This window comes from Halictus rubicundus, unplaced genomic scaffold (assembly GCF_050948215.1).
Source record: "Halictus rubicundus isolate RS-2024b unplaced genomic scaffold, iyHalRubi1_principal scaffold0168, whole genome shotgun sequence".
NCBI classification, from domain to species: domain Eukaryota; kingdom Metazoa; phylum Arthropoda; class Insecta; order Hymenoptera; family Halictidae; genus Halictus; species Halictus rubicundus.
The window spans coordinates 215,073-228,197 of record NW_027488709.1 but is presented as its reverse complement, the minus strand read 5'-3'; positions in this window follow the sequence as shown (position 1 = coordinate 228,197).

The window sequence follows — 13,125 nt, the reverse complement described above, 5'->3', positions numbered from 1 at the left end:
CACCGCAGGATGAAACGGAACTGCATTGCGACGCGAGCGCAGTTGGGTTCGGTGCCATTTTGATGCAACGGAAGGCAGATCATAAATTCCATCCGGTTTTCTATTTTTCCAAAAGAACTACACCGACTGAGTCAAAGTATCACTCATTCGAACTAGAAACACTAGCTATTGTTTACGCCTTACGCCGGTTCCGGGGTTACCTTACGGGTATCGCATTTAAGATTATTACGGACTGCCAAGCATTGAGCATGACGCTCAACAAAAAGGACACGAATCCGCGGATTTCAAGGTGGGCTCTCGAAATGCAGTCCTACGACTATACGCTCGAACACAGAATTGGCGCGCGAATGGCCCATGTCGACGCACTAAGCAGACAGATACTTGTGGTCGAAGATAACTCATTTGACAAAAATCTAGCATTATGTCAGGACGGGGACGAAGTCATTGTAAATTTAAGAAATTCTTTAGAAAAATCAGAACATAAACATTATGAACTACGGGACGGACTAGTTTACCGCAAATATCATGAACAACTCTTATTCTATGTGCCTTCCTCCATGGAATCTAGCGTCATGCATCGATATCATAACGAATTTGGTCACGTGGGAGTGGATAAGACGCTCCAAAATATTATGAGCAGTTACTGGTTTCCGGATATGAAAAATAAGATTAATAATCATATAAAAACCTGTTTAAAATGTATAGCGTTTTCGCCGGATTCCGGTAAGCCTGAGGGTACCGTACACTGCATCCCAAAAGGAGACAAACCGTTTACAACGTTACACGTTGACCATTTAGGCCCATTGTCGAAAGCGGGCAACGCGAGAAAACGTTTTATTTTCGCCGTCATAGACGGATTTACGAAATTTGTAAAATTGTACGCGACGAAAACAACGAATTCGACCGAAGTCATTAATTGTTTAAAATCATATTTCGTTACGTTCAGTAGACCAATACAGATTGTGTCAGATCGGGGAAGCAGCTTTACGTCTCGCGATTTCCAAGATTTCATGAACGAATATGGCATTCAGCACATCAAAGTCGCGACTGCGTCTCCGCAGGCCAATGGCCAAGTCGAACGCGTAAATCGTTCGATTATCCCGATGATAGCTAAACTAAGCGATGAACGAAAAGTTCAATGGATTAGTGTCCTGAACGAGGTAGAATTTGTATGTAACAACACTATAAATAAATCCACAGGAGAATGTTCGAGCGTGATCCTGTACGGCGTAAAGCAACGCGGAAAGGAGAGTGATAGTTTACGCGACTTTTTGGAATCGGCCGGGGTCATAAATAAAAAACGGGAATTAGACAAATTGAGACAGGAGGTCAGCAAAAAGATTGAAATGGCGCAAACAAAAAACCGCGATTATTATGATAAAAAACACCGAACACCGACAAAATACGCGGAAGGCGACAAGGTCATGATCCGAAATTTCGACAACACCCCCGGTGCGTGCGCGAAACTAACGCCTCGGTATAAAGGACCATACGTGGTGTCCAAGGTTTTAAGGAACGACCGGTACGTCATTCAAGATATCGACCGACACCAAAATTCGCAGATTCCGTATCGAGGAACCTGGGAAGCCGCGAATTTGCGACGATGGCTTCCCGCTTAAACAGTTATCTGTATGCGTTAGATTTAAGTTACAATTGCGTTATAGATTACCGGCGATGAGTGTGTATGTGTGAGTAGAGTGTGCTCGGTTAATCGGTCTGTATGCGTTAGATTTAAGTCACAATTGCGTCATAGATTACAGGCGATGAGTGTGTATATGTGAGTAGAGTTTGGTAGGTTAATCGGGACGATTAACTGTCAGGTTGGCCGAACTGTAAGAGCGCGCGAGCGCACGATTTGCCACAAGGGGTAGCAGGGCAGCGACGACGTCGATGGAATTCGACGATCGCGACGCAATCTGACAATCAGCGGCCATGGTCCGCGGCGCAGTTCGCCTAGACAATTAACGGCGTTGCCATGTACGGGCGTGAAAAAATAAAGTTTCGTTAAGTTTCGTTGAAATAAGGTTTCGCGATTACATAGGTGACGTTGAAAGATTCGAGTTCAGCTCTGGGAAATTCGTTATACATAGCCCACTAACAGGTTTAAATGAAAGGGTATCTGTCAGCATGAACAAATTATGGCGCGCTGGAGTAGAAATAATTTTAGTGAAAGGAGATCTATCTGAAATGATCTCTCATGAAATTGAACCCAGTAGTTTCTTTTCGGGATGTGAAATAAGGACCAACCCGGTGTTGATTTTCTTACTGGACGATGAAAGTAAGCTTCTCGAATTTAATGACTGGTTGTTGGCTGAACTCAATGAAGAAGAGAGAAGTCAAATGGAGGAGTCTATGTCGGATATAGTGATCCACCCTGATTGGGTTACAGGATCTATGGCCCTCATAGAAAATAAGTGTTATATGATTAACCTAAGTTGTAGAATTTACTTTTGCACTATAGAATAGGTTACATTTGTGTAACTAAAATACAAACTAAAATGATTGGAAAAGTAGTACTTTTCCTTTGTTTAATTTTTTCCGTTTTTTTTTCCGTTGCCATAGTTTGCGCCAAGGTGGAAGCAGGAGACAACAAGTATGCGGGAGCGGATTGTCGTGCCTTCGAAGAAACCGGCACGGTGTTGCGTTGTGCCGGAGAGCAATTTGCCAATCGAGCGATAACCGAGAACACTCTATTACAGTATATAGACCATGTGCGACAGCAACTTAGTGGGGGGTCCACTTACACCAGCATTGGCCTTACGATGGGCCGTGACGCAAGGCTTATGGTTGGGGTCCAGAAAGATCCCTCTTTCGAAAAGCAGGAGAAATTCATACGAATGTACACGTCGCGCCGGTAACAAAGTAGTGATCCCGCTATCCAGAGTTTCGGCGAATTAGTTACAAAATCAGTTACGCGAAGGTTCGTGAGTGCCCCAGCGCCCAGCGGCTACAACTGGCGAGCACCCTCTAGAGCCCACGAGTCCGACTTGCGAGCGCCCCTTGAAAATCAGCGACCTCGATCTGCGAGCGCCCCTTTCGAAACACTTGTAAGCCCTCTAGCTTATGCGCTATACAAAATCCCTGCTTGTAAAGTAAAGTCAAACTTCGAATATCTGATTCAGCACCTAATTCTGAATAAATCGATAATTTTGTTGTTTTTGTAAAATTACGGGTACAACTTATTTAACAAATCCTCAATTTCCCGAACCAAAGCCGGTGAACGCAGGTAGGTTCAAAACTGCGCCTTATCCCCGGAAAACTATAAACAGCCCCATCTGGGACGTAACAAATTTGGTGACAGCGGTGGGATAGAGCGCAGAATTGAGGCTTGGAAAAATAGTTCCTTTAAATTGAAACAAAATGGCAAGCCCGAATAGTAGCGGTGCGGAAACTAAAGGTCCTGAATCAAAGTTATTAAAAATGGCCGTAGAACAAATCAAAAGGTCCCAAGAGAGTAACGACTTCATATCCGATCTTGGCACTAAATTCAGAGAATTGAACCAACAAATAGCGCATATGCAAGACGCACTACATTCAATAATTAACCGACCGCAACCGACACCGACGAAACCCGAACAAATGACTCCCGGAAACCCGACTCGCATACCGACAGACTCACTAGAGAACCCCATACAAATCAAAGACGCATTAGAGACAGTACCCGTGTTCGATGGTTATAAACCTTCCGTATTTCAATTTTTAAAAGCATGCGAAAGAGCTAAAGCCATGCTTCCACCAAATAAAGAATCATACTTGGTTAAATTACTAACAAATAAACTTAGAGGACATGCATTTATAGCCATCGAAGACGCAAACGTAGACACCACAGAGGAATTCGGCACAAAATTAAAACTCATGTTCGGACCACAAAAAACGGTCAACCAATATAAGAGCGAATTAGGGAATATATTCAAAAACCCCCACGAAAATATCTTGGATTATATAAGTCGCGTAAAGGATCTGCCACACGCAATCATGGATGGAGAGCGAGACACACACGGTGAACTCTCGGAAACACTGCAACGCAGCATACACTTTTACGTCACAGAGGCTTTTCTAAAAGGTCTACCGTCGGAAGTCCACATACGATTGCAATTGGAAGGCTTCACCAGTCTAGAAGAGGGATACGCCAATGCAATCAAGATCACGAAGCAAATTCAGCAAGAAGAAAAACGAGTCAGGACATTCCACAGAGGAGCGGCTCTGCCACAGCAGAGATATCAATATCGATTTCCTCCAACAGATATCAAGGCTCCCCGAGACAAGATAACTACACCGGATTACGCTGGCGTTCCGATCCTTCTTCGTACCGCAACAATTCCTACAATAATAACAATAATGGAAATTCAAACAGTCAATTGAGACCCAACAAACAAACAGGAACCGATAATCGGGCTAGAGAAGCCGACTCGCCTGTCACCTGCAATTATTGCAATAACACAATCAGAAAACCTTTGATTCAAGGCAAAGGTGGAATCAGGCGAGATAGTGCCCTACGCCCAACAGAAGGCGGGAAACGAGAGGTACTCCCCAGGGACAAGCGGCGCACCCAAGGGAGCAGATTTTACAGAGCGCCGATCAGTAAAGAAAATAAATCCTGCTCCACCCGCACCAACAGAAACCACATCGTCCAACCTACCCCAACCCGAAGGATCCTCGATAAATTCAAAATCTCCAGTGACTTTGTTGTCTCTGCCATCCTGAATACGCATGCCCTTCTCCTCTGTCGTGAGAGTCAGAGATGGAAAAGGACAATGACGAGAATCCCAATAATCAGATTCGTTCGATTCCAATCCCAGATCCAATAGCGCATTATCTGGATGAGGAAGCTCAGTTGCCTCCACTGCCTGGAGTGGAGTTCTTAGAGCAAGAATCCCATATGCGCATCACGGAAAATGACGAGCTTCTTTCTTTTCCTGAATCCCTGGGTTTTGCTGACGGACTTCCTGACAGTCCTTGCGTTTCGATGGAAAGCGACAAAGCTTTCCCGTAGTGACCATCAGAGCGAGCATCAGAGACTCAGGCGATCTTGCACACCCATCAACTTCAAAGGAAATCCCAACCCTCGAAATTGACCATTATAAAATTTTCCTTAGATCACCGAAGTACCAGAAGGGATTCACGATCCCAACCATAACTCATCTTATGACTCTAGGTATGGGTCATCCTCAAGAGATAGTTAGATCAGGTTGGAAACAAATTGCACCAACTAGTGAAAAATGGATCCAGGAAAGAGATTCATCCCTCTTAGAAGCCTTACTTCGATTCGCGCCTTCCGGAGTCAAAATTCTTGAGGTATTTGTCACCGGGGTAGTAATGGGCCAAGAATCAAGAGAGGCCAAATAACCATACCACCTGAAAGCGATAGACTAAATTTAATCAGAGAAAAGCATATGTCTGCCGCCGGTGGACATAAGGGCGTAACGAAGACCTACCACCGAATTCGGCAGTTACACTATTGGGAAGGAATGAAGAAGGATATCCAAAATTTTATCCGCACATGTAACGAATGTCAGCTAAGAAAATTGACAAGAATTAAGACTAAACAACCTATGGTGTTAACAGACACTCCAGGAGAAGCTTTCTATGAGCACCAGAAGAACAATGACATTACGAGCAAGGGGGTTGGCACGTTATGTGCCAAGAAAATACTGCCAGGACTTGGGCAAGATGCCGAGATTGTGGCCTAATGCTGGCAATAATCCGTCCGGCACACCAATGCAACCGATGCATCGAAGAACATCTCGAGATGTCGACAGATGAGTGGTGGTGTGGGGCGGCGGCACGGTGGCGCGTAGGTCGCGCGTTGTGCGCCTGCGCCAATTGTTATCGCGACTCGTTCTGGAGTGTCGCGAGCTCTCATTCTGAGTTTGTTTAATAAACCTCGTTATTTCGGTCGTTACCCGACGTGTTTATTACTCGTGAGGAGTGGGCCTCACGTGCTTAACCTATATCCTCCTTGCCGCGACCGCGTGGCGCGTCCATCTTGAACGCAGTCCGTCTGGACATTTATTTCGTGCGTTCTCGCCAGAGAACGCGTGGCCTCCGGCCACTGGTGACCCCAATCTCTCGTGTGTTACGAGATCTATGTTCCTAGTCCCCACGACCGTGGAGGACCGTCGGAACTCATCAGTGCGTACATCTGTACGCCTCCACCACTAAAATCCCCACAGTGGTTGGTTGAAGCTGGACAAGAGGTCATCACCCGTTGTCCTTAGAGCCGCGTTGGAAGGGTGGGACCTCTCGCTGGCGGCCGTGGTCGACAACATGGTCGGCAGCGAGAGGTTGCAGATGGCGGTGGCCTCCTTCTGCGAGTACGTGATGTCCCGGGAAAGGGACCCGGACTCGGCCAGGAGAGTTTGGGCGCGGGAACGACCCCCGCGCCGACGTGTGAACCCCCGCGAGGGGGCTGTCGAGGGAAGGGACGGCGCGGGGGTCTCCCCAGCGTCGACCGGTGCCCCCGGGAGTGGGCATATACCAGTAGACACAACATACTTACTTAAGAAATGTAAACTCAGCGGAGCGATACCAATTTGCAAAAGAACATCCCCGAATTTAGCATTTTTACATACCTCAAGCTGCGAAAGTGAAATGCTCAAACAAACCAACACCAAAAGCCCCTGTTCAACGGCATTGTTTAAAGTTACGGAAATCACATACATCCCACTTGAACAAATAGGCAACTATATCATAATCCCAGAGAACACCATTGAAGTTAATTTACTTTGCAATAATCAAACTGTCACAAAAATCTCAACGCCCACCTTGTTCAGAACATCAGACGACTGTGTAATACTTACAGCAAATACCATAATGAAGTTGGGCGGAACCAACAAACAACTGATATACGAAACAAGACTCAAACCATTAGACTTTAATTTCTCGTTCGAACAAATAGATTTAATATACGAACAGGTCAGGCGAGCACCTCTCACATTAAACACACTCTCAGAATACAAAACTAATCTAGACGAAATAACACAGACGCTACAAAGCATAGAGAACATAAGACGAACCAAAACCTGGAAAGAAACAGCAAAACGTTAGGACCAATAGCACTGTCCACCCTCACAAAACTATTTCTATGTAACCCCACAGGAAACGTTCTATTATTTTGTAAAAATTGTTACAACAATAACTCCAATGCCAACACTGAGGTATCCGAAGTCAGAACCATAGAAGCCACCGCACCGGTACCATACAACAGCAGTCCTCCACCGAGTTACGACCAACCACCACAATTCAGGTTACAAGAAATGAACGACATCGAACTAGACATCGCACCTGTCAGGAGAAAACGAGTTCGTTTCGGAGCAACGAAAGTCTAATGAGGGGGGAATGTCACGGTCCGATAAGACCAAGACAACAATCCTCGCACCACGTCACCAGGCCCAAGTTCACGACTGATTGAGCACCCGACAACTTTGAACCATTAAACAGTCCCAAACCTTTGTACCCCAAATAAGATTACCCATTAATATATAAGACCCCAAACCCGTGTACCCAGCAGTCGACGATCACCTCTGCTACGGCACGTCTCGCCGATCCAACTTCCAAAATAAAAAGCAAGTTCGAATTCCCGAAATCTTCGAGTATTCAATCGCGAAAGTGAAATACGGCGTTCCTTCGCGAAACCAGCCATTTCACCGTAACAACTGCTCTGTCCTCGTTACAGCATTCGAACGCGCCTCCGGAAATTATTCGAAGTCAAATAAACCGCCGAAAAAGACAGATGAAAATGTACATGTGGCAGCCTGGGCATCGCGCAGCGACGAGCACGCCGACGAACCGCCAACATACATTGTATACGCGGCGGCGCGGCGACGGTCCACGGGAAGTTGCAGAGAAACAAGCGAAGATCGGTTCCGAATGCGGTCGAAGGAATGCCATCGAACTGTAGCGTGGCCAGTTGACCACGCGAACATAGCTAGATATATATATATATATAGCATCGATTAATGGCGCGGAGAGGGAAATTTAAATATAAGATGTAATCGCGTATTTAATACATATGTATTCTATTTGGGCGCGATAGTTAAGAGTAGGTAAAGAAAGACCGGGAGAGTTCCATAGAGATCCTTGACGAAATTCGAGTCGGCGAGACTAATTGAAGAATTTAGAGAAAGTCACGCAACCACTTAGAGTAGCTTCTCCAATTCAACATAAATTAGGGATAGTCGAAGTCCGGAATCAGTTAAGGACAAGAGGTCATAAATTCTCAGTCAAGGACCTCTTGGAACTCCCTCGGTTCGGTCCCACATGGCCCCACGTCCCTTGTTTTGGCGGGGCTCCACCCTCATGCGTACCCCACTCCCGTGCGTGCGCTATTAAGATCCATCCACTACCAATCACCATCAAGCAGCAACCGGAAGACGAGTGATCCGACGAATCAACGGCTAGCCAGAAGATCCCAATTTTCCTATTGGATAAGGAAGCGAGACGAGAAGGAAGAAGCTAGAAAAAGGATTCGAAGCTCCAGGATGAGACAGAACTCATTGTAGAACTGAGGGAGTTACATCTTCTAATAAAATCTACAACATTTTTTCGCTTTTAACTCTGTGTACAAAGTTTATTTCTTAACTTCCACGAGCAGAGCGCTTCAGCGCTCCACGGGCACTCGAACCCACAATAAAAACCCCCATCCCACCACACTGCGACGCAACAGAACATTCGCTCGCGAGCGTCGGCCAGTATTCACTTCAGAGCAGCCATTCGTGTCAGTGCCGTGTGTTGTAAGTACGTATTATGGCGATTAGGTTTGGAGTACACATTTTGATTAGTTTTCCCGAAAACAGGCCATTTGTTCGCACAGTACGGCGGCCTCTTTATTTTCCGAGATATTTGCAAAAACTGTCTATTTTTATGTAAACTTCTGCCTATTTTGAATGACTGAATTTGTTCTTTAGGGCGGGGGAGGGTTCTTTGGTTAAAATGTACAAGGAGATTTTTATTATCAACCCTATGAAATTATCGAGTCGATGTTCTCCCATTTTGCAATCAAATTCACAGAAGTTATTTATTCATGATCACTATAAGTTGTTTCTATATATGTATTCATTGAGTGATACATGTTATTATTTATTTTCAGTGTTTTCAAATGGGTGAGGTTCGCCAACGGATGCAGTGCTGGTTCGCTCTTTACCTCACGCACTGGTTCCTCGGTCACCCCAGCGTCTCATGTTTCCTTTTCAACGGTTAAGAAGTAATTTTGCAGGTATTTCCTCATTATTTCTTTATCAATGTTTTAATTTGAATAGATTTTGTTTTCTTGAACTTGGAATTTATGGGATATGGGTCGTAGGGATTGGTGTTTCCTTATGACTTCTGTGAAATATATTCTTTACGTTCCTTGAGTTTTAGCGCCTTATATATACCGGGTGGTTCACGACAAACAGGCCACCTAAATAGCTCCGTTAGGATTAGAGATAGAAGAAAATGTTAGAGAGAAATGTTGTACTGTTAAAGGGGGCAAATATGGTGATATAAAAAAATGTTCCTATTGTAGTCGTTTTCAAGGTCTTTTGAAGGTCATCGATGATTTTCAAATAGCACCACATATTTTTAACTTCACAGTGTTGTAGCTGATGTCAAGACGAGTTCAATGATGATATGTAAATTTAGCAAACGATACCTCTGTAAGTGTTTCCCAAGCTGGCGTAGTTGAATTTATAGCATCAGTGTCGAACGATAGACGTCAAACGAAGCTAAAGGATGTACTGCATGTACCCGAATTGCATACAAACTTAATGTCAGTGGCAAAAATAACTGACAGGGGTCATGAGGTTGTGTTTAAGAAAAATATTGCTCTGATCAAAGACCAGGAAGGGAAAACAAGACTTGTTGCAGATCGTCAGGGTGATCTCTTTTATATTCGACAAGGAACAGAACACGCGAATAGTGTGGTTCGTGAACAGTGTTCAGCCCTAGAGTTGTGGCACAGAAGATTAGGTCACTTAAATTACAGAGATGTCATCGAGTTAAGCAGAAGAGGCGCTATAACCGAGTTTGAAGCAAAGCCGATGCCAAGTAAATGTGAAATTTGTCTCAGAGGGAAGCTAACCGCTGTACCATTTTGTAAGCGGAAAGAATCAGCTGTTCAGGTTTTGGAGATTGTACATATGGATGTCTGTGGACCTATGCGTACCGAATCTCAAGGTAAGGCAAAATACTTCATTACCTTTACCGATGAGTTTACTAGGTGGTGTGAAGTAAGGTTCCTGACAAGTAAGAAGGATGCCCTAAAAGCGTTTAAAGAATATAAAAATATGGCCGAAAAGCAGACTGGGAAGCATATCAAAAACCTCCAGTCAGACAATGGAACAGAATTTTGCAATCATGAGTTTGATACTTTCCTGCGTATGGAGGGCATTAAAAGGAGACTGACAGTACCCTACACTCCGCAGCAGAATGGCATCGCGGAGAGGAAAAATCGGACACTGGTTGAAATGGCTAGGTGCATGATCATGGAATCAAGAGCGCCATCATCTTTTTGGGCAGAAGCCGTTGCAATGTCAAATCACATCAGGAACCGATGCCCTACGAAGTCTTTAAATGGAAAAATACCATACGAGTTATGGACTGGTAGGAATGCCAAGTTAAAATATCTACATTCTTTCGGCATTAAGGCGTATATTCTGGATAAGTCGCCAAATAAGGATAAATTCGCACCAAGAGGAAAGGAAGGCATGCTGGTGGGCTATTCCGACGAAACGAAAGGCTATAGAGTCTGGATACCACAAGACAGAAGAGTTACCATTGCTAGGGATGTCCGATTCCTTGATAAATATAGCAATGAGGGAGAGTTTCAAGATATAATATTATCTGCTGATATGGATGATCGACACGAGCCAGAGTCAAGTGTCGAAATGGTAACTAATCAAAATTGTGGTACTGATGTTATTTTTTCAGAAGCTGAACAAAATCAAGGTATAATCTTACCTGCTGAAATGGAAATTAGTCAAAATTACGAAGCTGAGCAAAACCAAGATATACTGCCAGATCCTCACTCGCCTAATAAAATAAAACGGACACGTGGTAGGCCGCGTAAGGTATATACAGGAAATGGAGGGAGACCAAAGAAAATGTATCAATACACTCCAGTCCAAAATCAAGTTAGCCAACAGACTGAAGACGATGCTACTGAAGGATGCTTAGAGGAAACTGTGAATGACGAGCATTATGAAGATGGTGGTACGACAACGGAGAGCGACGATGATGCATTTATTGATGCGGTTTCTGGTGACGAGACCGCTTGCTTTTCCGAGGTCACCATACACGAGGCAATGGCGAGTCAAAATGCCCATGAGTGGAAGGAGGCGATTTACTCAGAAGTTAAAAGCCTTGTGGACAATGGCACATGGGACATCGTTCGTAGACCCGTGAGTAAAAATGTTGTAACCTGTCGTACAGTCTTAACAAATAAGCGTGCTCCTGATGGATCGATTGTGCGACGAAAAGCACGAGTGGTTGCTAGGGGTTTCTCACAACGCCCTGGAATTGATTTCAAGGAGACATTTTCACCAGTAGCGCGAATGAGTTCATTACGCAAGATTTTAAGTTTGGCAGCTAGATATAACCTGAAACTACATCAAGTGGATGTTGAAACCGCATACTTGAATGGACATTTGGAAGAAGAGGTATTCATGGAAAAACCTGATTTCTTAGAGGAAATGCTAAAATTGATCATCAGCCGTGAGGATAAAAAGAGCATGGCGGTCAAACAAGCCCAAAGAATGCTCAAGGAAATGCATCATGGGGGCGAGGTATGTCGTGTCCGTAAAGCTCTGTATGGTTTACGCCAAGCAGGACGCCAATGGAATGCAACACTAAATAAAAAACTTCTTGATTTGGGTTTAAAGGCAACAAATGCCGATTCATGTATATATTTTGCTCGACGCAGAAATGCCATTATGTTATTACTAGTATATGTAGATGACATTATAATTGCATCAGATAATAAGGATTGGATACAAGATATAATTCAGGGTCTTCAGAAGAATTTCAAGATAAAGGATCTTGGACCCGCAAAATACTGTTTGGGAATTGAAATAGACCAAACAGAGGATAAAGTGTCAATTTCACAGAAGGGGTACATTCAAGATATATTACACAAATTTGGAATGAATGATTGTAATCCTGTCTCTACGCCACTGGATGTAGGAAGTCGTCTCGTCAAAAATGAGCAGAATGAAAACGATGGAGAAAGGAAGCCCTACAGAGAGCTAGTCGGGGCTCTTATGTATTTGGCCACCTCCACCAGACCCGATATTGCTCATTCAATGAGTGTGCTGAGCCAATTTAACGATTGCCATAACAGCACACATTGGAGAGCTGCTAAGCGCGTGCTTAGATATCTCAGCGGGACTTCTAATTATTGTATTGTTTACAGAAAGACGGATGAAAATTTGTTGTGCTACGTAGATGCTGACTGGGGAAGCTGTAGCATAGATCGAAGATCATATACTGGTTTTTCATTTTTGCTGGGTGGCGGCACCGTGAGTTGGGAATCACGAAAACAACGCACCGTTGCCCTATCTTCAACGGAAGCGGAATACATGGCAATAGCAGAAGCAGTCAAGGAAGCCATCCATTTAAGAACTTTTCTCCATGAATTAGGTTTTCATGATATAGCGAAAACAGTTCTTTTCAACGATAATCGAGGGGCAGGACTGCTTACACAGAACCCTGTTTTTCACCACCGCACAAAGCATATTGACATGCGGTATCATTTTATTAGAAGCGCTCTGAAGGAGGAGGATATCAGATTGGAATATTTGTCAACTAATGAGATGGCAGCTGATGTACTCACCAAGGCGCTACCGCGACAAAAACACAATTTTTGCGTGGATAAATTAGGAATTGTTCAAGATGTATTAAATAGAAATTAAGTTCGCTTATACGTCAGTATTAAAGGGGAGTGTTGAGAATTAGTCTATCGCTGGTAAGAATGCGTCTATCGGACTGATCGTCTTTTGTTTTCTTGCGGTGATTCCGTTTTGTCTGCGTTCCTTCTTTTCTGGAACACTCCACATTCTTCTCTACGCGCGAAAGCATGTAATTTTCGTATATCAAATAAAGTGTGTTAAAGTCTACCATTAGATCCACGTCCATATAATCCTAACAATT